The 11,999-nt window shown below is 39.5% G+C and overlaps 1 long non-coding RNA gene across 1 annotated transcript; it reads left to right on the forward strand.

Annotated features, from left to right (window-relative positions):
- Positions 1-4,907: 4,907 nt before the first annotated feature.
- Positions 4,908-5,988, forward strand: LOC145450163 (uncharacterized). The gene is made up of 2 exons (XR_013918443.1): positions 4,908-5,650; positions 5,814-5,988. It is a non-coding gene; the product is annotated as an uncharacterized LOC145450163 (long non-coding RNA).
- Positions 5,989-11,999: the final 6,011 nt, after the last annotated feature.

Raw genomic sequence — 11,999 nt, forward strand, 5'->3', positions numbered from 1 at the left:
ATTAAGTTGCCGACCATCTAAGCCCTACTGCAACCCTAGTCTTTGAAAAACAAACCAGGTGGCTTAGGCAGAATTGGAAATGTAACAACGACCTCCTGAAAGATGAAACTTACCGTGACATTATGAAAAACCTGATTGAAACAGAAAACTCCAAGACTGAATCATATGAATCAATTACCACCTGGTGGGATGCTCTAAAAACTAAAATTGGTAACGTTAGTAAAAGATACCAAATCCTAAGGGACAAACAACCAGACCCATCCATACGATATGAGCGTGCAAAGGGGAAGCTAAAAATGCTAACCAGAATTGACACATTTGAAGGGGAAAAATGCTCCACAAGGCAGTTCTGGGCACAATTCAAAGGAAGAAAACGAAGAACTGACACAAAAGAACTGCGCACAAACGATGGCAAGATAATTAATAATCCTAATGACATAGCTAACCAGATCGAGGAACAACTGGTCAAGATATCAACCTTGAAAAAACAGAAATTCTCCCTCTCAACAACAAGTCGAGAGTAATCCTCCAAAATTCCCGACACGCTGTACTAATGAAACCAACAATCAAGATTCTGGGAATCTACCATGGCGACTATGACGTTGAAAAGAACCATGATGAATTGATAAAAAAGCTGGAATCAAGTGCAAGGAACATCAAAGCAAAAAAACTGACATGGGTTGGAAAAATTCAGGCAATAAAAGCATACGTGCTATCCAAGATAACTTACGTCTATTACAATCTACAGATAACTGAAAAACAATCAAAGCAGATGGAAAGGATCCTATACAACATCCTATGGAGTCCTGAAAACCTGGAACAAAAATCAAGGAACACACTGATAAGGCCAAAAGAATATGGAGGAATAGGAATGCCTCACATAACGACAACGATCAACGCCAGAAATGCAAAGCGCCTACAGGAAATAGCAAAACTCAAAACACCCGAGGAAATATGGCATGCCGAGGCCATTCACAATCTGGGGACCAAGGTGTGGTCAATAAATAAATCACTCTACAACAACCTCTTTCCTCACAGACAAATGCCAACACGCAAATGGGCCGAGGAGAAACGCATATACGACTCACTCGAAAACGAAGAGACGCCAACCTACGACCTGACTCAAAAAGAGATATATGCTTCACTAATACGAAGAAAAACGAAACACGGTGATCAAGAAGACACATGCTGGAAAGAAATATGGCTCTACAACGACACCATCAAGCACAACATAACCAATCACCAAAGAGTAATATCATATCGTATTAACAATGAAGCATATTTTACAGGCGCAAGAAAGAACGAAGCGAAATGGACGAGGAGGAAAAATGCAGAACTAAAAAACAACTGCAAATTCTGCAAAAGCAGCCATGAAACCCTATATCATATCTTCACGACATGCCCAATTTACAAAAATTTATTCTACCTTGTCAGATCCGACCTCGAGGACTCCCTGCAAACCGACATCAACGCTTCTACGGAAGAAATCCTCAAAAACACCTACGAGGGGCCGTACAAACTCATCGCGATTACAACCTTCATGAAAATGAAATGCGAATTATGGGAATGGAAAGAAACGCTTGATATTAAAAATGAATATGCCGATGATATCAACTCAAAAACCGACGAAATCAGAAGAAAATTACACAAACCAGTAAGAAGACAATGGGATAGAGGGTGAAAGGGCGTGAAGCGAACGCGAAGCAGACCTGATGAAAAATTGAAATCGACCACGCTCGCACAAACGCTAAGCCTGAAATAATATGCATAACGTCAACGAAGAACAACTACCATATGATCAGGACTGAATACAAGAAAACGCATTGCTCTATCAAGTATGCCGGACCCCAATTGTGGAACAGCATCTCGCCGGCTATCCGTCAGTCGTCGAGCATGTCCGCATTCAAGTCGAAATACAAGCAATTTCTTCTAAATCAACACTAGCTAGTCTTCAGGATTACCGGACCACGACCTAACATCGACCTCGCCCTCCGCCACATGCCACCCCATTTTGTCGCTTGCGTCTTATATTTCTCTGCATTACTTTTCATTCAGTGTGCATGCCTCTTATTTACTTCGCCTAGGCTAAGGTGGGTGTCTGATCTTAACCCTTTCGCCGCGGGTGGATCCTATAGGATCCATGCACAGTTTTTCACAAACACGCTTCAATCAATTAACGACATCTGGCGTTGTAGGGGTCGTAAACGGTTACAATGATCGTCTAGAAATAGCGATTGTCGATACGCATACGACCAGCTATATATAAACCATTGCCTTATGGCATAACCTGTTCAAAATGCAGATTGAATACAGAAAAACGTTTCCCGCAAAATACAATGTGTAGCTCAGTTCGCCTGAATGAACGCTAATCTTATAATTCCTTACATCTTCCGTTCTACACGTCGTAAGCAGACACAGTTGTCGTTTTAGAGTAGCTGTTGATCGCAAGAGTTCATTTCAACCATAATATCGGCAATTAGTTGGATAGAACACGCTTCAAATTGGTGAGAAATATAGCAATGTTCTGTTACGTGAAAAATGCCGCGCACGTATGAGCATTGGCACATAAGGCCATATACATTCACTTACGATTGTCTTACACAGTTGAATGTCACACACATAGTTAGATGCAGTCCATAACACTTCAACAAGATCAGTATCACGAAGGTTGATCGTATATAAGTTACGCGAAGCCAGTGCTAACCACTGCAGACATGGGTGTGGAAGTTGGCGCGAGTGTACGGTATTCGCGCCTGTAATACCAACATCATACAGACAGTTGAATCATCCGTTTTATATATGTTATCCTTGAGCAGTGTAGTTTGTCAGTATTCCACTTATGATTGAAATATATTGTATTGTGCCAAACGTAAATATATCGTTTTACTTGAATATATATGCCGCGATGCGCATGCGATACACAATAAACCATATTGACGGCATAGCTGTGCCTGAGGAAGCATGGAGGAGTTGCAGGTTATCACTACCTGTCAATTCAACCACCATGGATTTATCTGTTGTTGTTCAAAGAGCAAGGTTTATTTCAACGCATAGCAATAAATCGTACAACTGATTGATAGTCAATTACCGATTATATACAATGATATTGTGACGGCCAGACTATCAAAACAACGCGCGCCGCGTGTGTGAGCCTCGTTTGCAAGATGCGCGACGTTGAGCACGTGTTACATAAACGGCCTTCACACTCGACTGTGTTACGGTATGAAGCTCACTCAGGACATTTTAGAAAGGTGATATTGCTGTGAAATCAGTCAGGCGATGATTTCACCCCGAGAGCGTCTATGTATGACGTAGTGGCAAATTCAGTAACAAAATTCTCTTCTAATTTTTCAAAACCTGAAACACTTCTTCTGATAGCGCTTTCAGCTCTCCCAGCTGATCAATCCGAGTAGCTCAGTTGGTTAGGCAGCTGTTTCCTGCTTACTACGATATTTTGGGTATTGGTTCAAGTCCCACTGTTCGGATTTTATGATCTTTTTCGTGAGAGCGGTAAAATTTGGACTCGAGGCCGACCGCGGAGATAGGGTTAATGGCTACTCCAAGTTGTTTCGACACCCTCCTATCTTTTCATTGTATCGCAGTCTTGTGATGTTTTGAAACGATGAAAATATTAATAAACCTGACTGACTGACTGACTGACGCAATATTTAAGCGATTTTGCACTTGACCAGTTCCCGTAGAACCTATAATACTCAAGGCATTTTTATTTTGACATTTATCCTGAAATCAACCGTAAAAAAATGAACTTTTCAGAAAATATACTTACTGACCTGGCCACCCTAAACGAAAGATGAATGACATCTTATGCAACATCAACACCCCATGCTTACCTGTATTTAGGGCTGGGCAAAATCGAGTACCTGAGTGATTCGATTCTGAATCACGTAAAATGCTTCGAGTCGAGTCGAGTATTCGAGTATCACTCATTATAGTCATTATGATGTCACAACAGAATGTACTATGCCAAAGTTCAAATATCTACCTTTTATGCCACCACGCAGAACATAATGCCTGCGACCCGTCACATTAAATATACTTTGGTAATTTTTCGACCATACCGACTTCATTGCCCTTCTTGCCTTCTTGACAATGTCGTGGAACGATCATGACTTCGGAAATGTGTTATTTCCAGTCACAATCGTAGCTTTGTACTATGTCTATTATGCTACGACGCGGCCAATCAAGGTTTCAAGGCTTCCTCAGTGGAAAATATTATCAAAAATAGAATTCTCGTTAGTTAATTAACTTTCAGTTGCGAGGAGCGTATAATTTCAGTACTCGAAAAAATCGTCTTTTACTACTCGACTCGAATCATTAAAATTAATACTCGATTCAGATTCGAGTACTCGAATCATTGTGCCCAGCCCTACCTGTATTGCCCTATTCTACTATGCATTTCTTTTATATTTATGTGTGTATTACATGTTGAAATAAAATCACTGAAAAAAAAAAATGCCGAATATTTAAGGGAGAAAATGTCGGGTGGGTGTGGGTATTTTGGGAAGTTGAATGGTAGAGGGGCAAAGTGAATGGCTCAAAGAGAATTGGAAGGAAATCCTGAAAATCTTTGATGTTCCAAACGGTGATAAATCACACAGAATACCGTACAAGTCGACTTGTTATGTTCTGGCAGAATTTCCGAGTATATTTCCCACTCGGAATATATCTGGAAATTTCAGGCATGGGTATTTTCAGCCGAACTCTTCATGTAAGATCGGCGGTATTCGAAAATTTTCATGCCCTATACCTTCAAATTAGGTATCATATAAATCAGAAGATAGCAGGCTTTCCATAGAAACCAAAAGCAGTCCGCTACGACATATATCTATAGAGAAATTAAGAGATGAACTTGAACTTAGGAAACCATTGACCCCCCCCTCATTTAAAGGGTTAAAGGTCAACTGCATCTTCATAGACAACTTTGCGGAATCATGTTCAGAATTTTTTTTCATACCGAAATGGCCGACTTTCCGTATTTCAAACTAATCGGAAATTGCCGTAATTTGGACCGAAAGTCACAATATTGGTATGTTTACAGAAAAAGCGGAATGTTCATTGTGACGTCATGTAGTTGACATCTCTTCTGGCCGCTGCAGATGTATGCTATAGGGTTGGCGGTCTTGCAGTAGCAGGGCGCTTATTTTAGTTAGTTATGGCGGAGGTTTCGCTTGTAATGGATTCACCAGGCGAGTTCGAGTACTCAGATGTCGAATGTAAGTATGCTTTTTCCTTTCACTTACGAAAGTGATGTTGAAACGAGGACACGTTTCAAGTGTTGATGTGCTCGATCCCATATCAGTGGAACTTATTGCTGCTCCGAAAACGAGGGGTCGTTTGAGTATGATTATTGATGACTAACCTAAGGATGTTAGTGACATATAGTATGATCAGCCTAGCTTGTTCAGCTTAAGCCGCTTGTCTAGACCAAATGAAATACACCGATATGTGTAATTTGGTGGAGTACCTCCTTCCAGTTATTAATTTTATGGTATTATCAATTACAGTTGAGAGGATGGAGGTTGCCAACTTATGCAAACTATCAGGGGAGAGTTGAAGTGCTGCAAACAGGTCCCTCGAGCAACGAATGAATTATTAGTGCATCACAGCATTATCAGGATTTCAATCAAGAGTATGTATTGGAGATTGTCTCGCTATATAGATATCAACAGGAATATTGTCATATAATTATAACATCCAGTTTGATGCATGAGCGAATGAGTCTCATTCACATGAAATGTTGAGTCGGGTGCCAAATAATTACCCGTCAGTAACACAACAATTACGCTTTTCAGGAAGCTGAGAAAAATTGTACACGGAAATTTTGTTTGCTGGCCACTGGGATTCTGCAACAAAAGCCAACGAAAAATCCGGTCTGCGCATTCAATCAAATCCAAAGGATTTCAATTTTACATTGCTTCGTGAAGGAATAGTTGTATTGAAAATAATAAATGCAACATAACCAATCCATCAACAGTACTACTGTGTCAGGGAGAGAAATATAGAGTTTTGTGTCCAGCAATAGCTTCATTCAACTAATTTTGACGATGCCGTTAGTCGAATGAGGATGAATCATCACAATAGACTTGGTCGACTTGGCCGTTTCTGGTCTTGCTTTAATGCATGCGTCAACTTCATCATTGCAGGAGTAAAAATATCACTGAGTTTTATAACAAAGTCGAATCGAAGGCAGTAGGCCTATACCAAATGCTGTTCGGAAGTATCATAAAAATGAAGGATTGCCAACTGCATCCTACCTAACTTTACGACTATTATGATGATAGTGATAAGTTTTCACCTTTTACTGAGCGGTCAATATTGATAGGTTCAGTCACAGATATCTGACACTCCTCATTCAATAACTGAAGTAACTAATATGATTACATGACCGCACATGTACAGTACACAAAAAGAAGTGTATTTTCAAAAGTAATAGCAACTCTCCCATTAGGAGGTCAGCGATATATAACCATTATACGTCATGAAGTCAGCAGGTTATGAACTCCCTTTATAGTAACTAATGCATTTATAGATCTTTTTTTCTTAATTGATTTTCAAGTGTTTTTATTTCAGACTACGTACACTTCTACTTACAAGTTTTTCAAGGCATACATATTTCAGTTATTTGCACATGCACGTGAGTGTAAACAATAATAATACTTCGATGACTACCATACCTCAGTCAATACTACTATAAGCGGTTAGTTACACTCTTACAAAACTATAGCTGACACAGTACATTTTCACTTACCGATTTCGGACACTTTGTATAGCTTTATATAGAAGTGCGTTCCTCTGACATTACCACAATTTCACTGGTGCGTGGAAATAAAGTATGAACGGCACTACTGCAGTACGTCGGCAAGAGTTGCCCGTGTTCAGTAGTCAGTTTTCTTGCGCGTTGCGTATCTCGGATACTTCATTGAAGCAAGATACTTGTTAGTGATTCGCATTTGAAAATGACTCTGCCTTTGGTTGTCTATAAGTCCGCACTTTTGGTCTTAATGGCGTCCGGTCGCCTGTCGGTATATGGATGGGTTTTGGCAGCGATGTCAATGCATTGTAGGTACGGCATATTGCGTATTGGACCAACCATACGCGACATAACATCTGACTCTATGAATTATCTCCTTCACAGCTTTCATGATCCCACTCAAAGACCCAAATCCACAGCAAATCTAAGCAATAATCCCATCTAACAGCCAACAGAAATAACAAGGACTTTTGTTACTGCTGTCATCTGGGCCGAATACTTGTATGAAATTTCCAAAGCGGAAAAAAGATATGACCTACCATTATCATTTTTAACGAATTACCTCCGGGAGGATGAGTTAATACCTCTTCTGGATTCAATAGTGGTATAAATTACATACCAATATGAGATAGCTTATTTCCAGCTGCATAAGTACCAGTAAATGTCCACCAAAATTTCTGTGATGTGATCGCATTCGCAACAATACACCATTGCTTCGATCAATTTGACCCTGTCAATATATCTTATCGGTAGGGTAACTTATACTTTGTTCCGGAAGATAAGTTATACCTTTTCTGAATCTAATAGTCATCTATTTTACACCCACACTAGAGACAACTCATTTCAAGGTACACAAGTTACTCTAAAATCCACCTAAATATGTCGTATTATCGCTACAAAGGCCAATTACCATTCGTTTCACGCAACTCGACCATGCCAATATATGTTATCGGTAGGGCAACTTAAACTTTGTTCCGGGAGATGAATTATAACTTTTCTGAATCTAATAGTCATCTATGTTACACCCAGACTAGAGACAACTCATTTCGAGGTACACAAGTTACTCTGAAATCCACATAAATATGTCGTATTATCGCTACAGAGGCCAATTCACATTCATTTCACGCAATTTGTCCATGCCAATATATGTTATCGGTAGGGTAACTTAAACTTTGTTCCGGGAGATGAATTATACCTTTTCTGAATCTAATAGTCATCTATTTTACACCCAGACTAGAGACAACTCATTTCGAGGTACACAAGCTACTCTAAAATCCACCTAAAAATGTCGTATTATCGCTGCAAAGGCCAATTAACATTCGTTTCACGCAACTCGACCATGCCAATATATGTTATCGGTAGGGTAACTTATACTTTGTTCCGGAAGATGAGTTATACCTTTTCTGAATCTCATAGTCGTCTACTTTACACCCAAACTGGACAGAACGTATTTTGAGGTACACAAGTAACCCTAAAATCCAACTGAATACGTCGGATCTGATCGCTACAAAGGGCAATGCACAATCGCTTCACGCAATTTGACTATATGAATATATCCTATCAGTAGGGTGACTTATACTTTATTCCGAAAGATAAGTTATACCTATTCTGAATCTAGTACCCATATATTTTACGCCCAGACTGCGGACAAGTCATTTCGAGGTACACAACCCTTTGCAAAATTCAACTAAATAAGTGTGATATGATCGCATTTTGCGACAAACCACAATTGCTTCACACGATTTGACCATGTCAATATATCCTACCGGTAGGGTAACTTAAACTTTGTTCCGGGAGATGAATTATACCTTTTCTGAATCTAATAGTCATCTATTTTATACCCAGACTAGAGACAACTCCTTTCGAGGTACATAAGTTACTCTAAAATCCACCTGAATGTGTCGTATTATCGCTACAGAGGCCAATTCACATTCATTTCACGCAATTTGTCCATGCCAATATATGTTATCGGTAGGGTAACTTAAACTTTGTTCCGGGAGATGAATTATACCTTTTCTGAATCTAATAGTCATCTATTTTACACCCAGACTAGAGACAACTCATTTCGAGGTACACAAGCTACTCTAAAATCCACCTAAAAATGTCGTATTATCGCTGCAAAGGCCAATTAACATTCGTTTCACGCAACTCGACCATGCCAATATATGTTATCGGTAGGGTAACTTATACTTTGTTCCGGAAGATGAGTTATACCTTTTCTGAATCTCATAGTCGTCTACTTTACACCCAAACGGGAGAGAACTTATTTTGAGGTACACAAGTAACCCTAAAATCTACCTAAATATGTCGGATGTGATCGCCACAGAAGGCAATTCACAGCGTTTCATGGAATTTGACCATATCTACATATCTTATCGGTAGGGTAAGTTTAACTTTGTTCCGGAAGATGAGTTATACCTTTTCTGATTGCAATCGTCATTTACTTTCAATAAAAACAATAGTTATGAGTGATGACCGATGTTCAGGTGTGAAAACAATAATTTTTATTATCAACGAAAATGAAAGAATGGGCGATTGATTTTTTTACAATGAAGCTGCGTAGAACAATATTTGCCCATTTGCTCTGATGAAATCGAAGGCTTCTTTGACGTCCACGAAATGTACCTGATAGTCGTTGAAACATATAGCCCCCCCCCCAAGGCAATTGAACGAGTACGACATCCAGTGACCACCAGCATCATTGTAACTTTTATGAGTTATTGCGGATTTCAAAGTATATGTACGGGTACTACCATCTTGAAGCAATACTTTGATCTTTTCGTCAATTTGAATTGGCGTAGCGGCTGTTGAGGTGCCAGCAGGTGATTGTCTTGCCAACGAAATGATTAGAACATTAGAGATCGACGTCAAACTAATTCTGACCAAGTTATTGGCGGAGTTGCAAACGCTGCAATGTCTGAAATCGATTTCGTTTTTGAAATGGTCCAAACAAGTTTGTATGCTTGTGCAAGAACTAGGTACTGGGAGCATCAGATCTATTCTTCGATTATTCTGCTTATAAATTGAATTACCACAGCTGCAGCATTGAGATTCACGTTCGACGCTCACGAATGGTACGCAGTTGAAACATTCCAAGGCAGTTGATACGTAAGGAGATGATATAAACTCTTCAGAATCCAACTGATCGCCATACACAAAATCGCAGAAATCGCATGCTTCTTTAACCGATAAGTCATAAAAATCATCAGCAATCTCCTGTCTTGTCATTACCAGCTTCAATAATTCGGCATATTTATTGCCTGGTTTGAACGACATCAACGAATTCGTCTCCTTCAAAATGTGACATAGTGACTGTGTCACAGCATTAAACCAGCATGTATTTCGGGTGTTTTTCAATGCCGGATATGCTTTAGTTAGGACTCCATGCTTATCAGCCTTCATCAAAAGTAGTGGAGACTGTGTTGAATTAGCAAAGACGAAAAAGATGATTTCGATCCTACTACGCATCATATCTGGTAATCTCGGTGGCAATATCCCGTTGCACAGAGCGTTGGCAGCCAAGCAAACGCAAACGCCGCAGCTCATTCCGTCAGTCTGCTTTACCAAACATTTCATTTCGAATTGGAGTCCGTCAATTTTGAATTTCCGGAGAAAAAAACCCTTGAAATTGATTTTCAACTTCGATACCAAACAACTTGATAATTTGTGATCAGCCAGAGAGTTTATAATCGCAATTTGGCTATTTGCCTTTGAAAATGAAATGAGTACAAAGTGATCTTCCCATATCAGTGGAAACAGCAACAGGTCGCACACTTCGCCGTCATCATTTTCGAGTCGACGATGAAATTTTTTAAAATCTCTTCCGTCAATAATACTCCTGGTGACATCACACGGTACTGCGCAATTTTTTTTCGTCCAGCACACAAATTTGTGCTGTTGACCATGGCATTCAAATATGAATCGACTATACTTTTCGAAAGCCAGCCTTTCGGGACTCGCCTCGATGAAAGTTTTTCCATACACTGCAGGGTGTTGGGTAACGGGTCAGCACACACTGAGTTTATGTCTTGCCAATTGCCTCGATGCCCGTCCCCCACGCGAAATGCAATTGTTCCCAACGATGCAACGGTGTGTGGTATTGAATACCACAATGACTCACAAAATAATTTAATATTTTGAAATCCATCGAGTTCTTCGTCAATATTGGGTTTGTGTTCTTTCTTGGTAATTGCTACACAGCGATATTTGATTTTTTGCTTCATTCCGGGGCTGCCGTAAATCGATTTCTTATTTTGCAACCTCTTTTTGAATTTTCCGGTGATAAAAATTTGCGGACGGCGCTTGGCATGTTTAGCATCAACTTTGCCATTGTCGCATCGTTTTGCTTTCTTTGATGAATATCCAAGGTGATATACGTGGTCGGCGAATATCTTTTCTGATCGACAAATTTCTTTTTCATAAATTTCCACAAATTTGTCCAGGCGATTGATCCTTCCTTTCAAAAAGTCATGTTTTAGGGTTTTAAAATGCTGTTCAATCACTCCTTGTGTATTTTTATCCGTGTACATGGTACGTTTCCCGTCACACAAGGTCTCTGTATATCGATCGGTGGCGCTTTTGTAAATATCAGATTGGCCGGTCGGATTTTAATAAAATAGTATTTACGGTGACCGATTCTTTGTGCTCACCGTAAATACTATTTTACTCAAATCAAAATTTTTCGACGGCAATAACTCCGCTTCCATTGGTTGGAATTGAACCAAATTTTGTGAGGATCGTTTCTATAGACAGCCTAACACTTTCATGGGGTGAACAGAAAATTTTCAAATTATTTATTATTTATTTTTATACAATAAATAGAAACTTTCTTCTCCTGTAGCAAAGCGGTTACTGGCTGGAATTGAACCAAATTTTGTGTGTAGGCTTAAATTAGGTAACCTGACAATTTTATCAAGTAGCCAGTACGATTTGAGAAAAAAAGTCATTTTTGAAGAGCCCTATTGTGCATTGCCCTTTGTAGCGATCAGATCTGACGTATTTAGGTGGATTTTACAGTTACTTGTGCACCTCGATATGAGTTATCTCCAGTCAGGTTGTAACATAGATGACTATTAGATTCAGAAAAGCCATGAATCATATTCCGGAACAAAGTTAAACTTACCCTACCGATAAGATATGTAGATATGGTCAAATTGCATGAAACGCTGTGAATTGCCCTCTGTGGCGATCAGATCCGACATATTTAGGTGGGTTTTGGGGTTACTTG

Source organism: Botryllus schlosseri, chromosome 1, assembly GCF_051294905.1.
Source record: "Botryllus schlosseri isolate E-star chromosome 1, Bs_hap1, whole genome shotgun sequence".
NCBI lineage: Eukaryota > Metazoa > Chordata > Ascidiacea > Stolidobranchia > Styelidae > Botryllus > Botryllus schlosseri.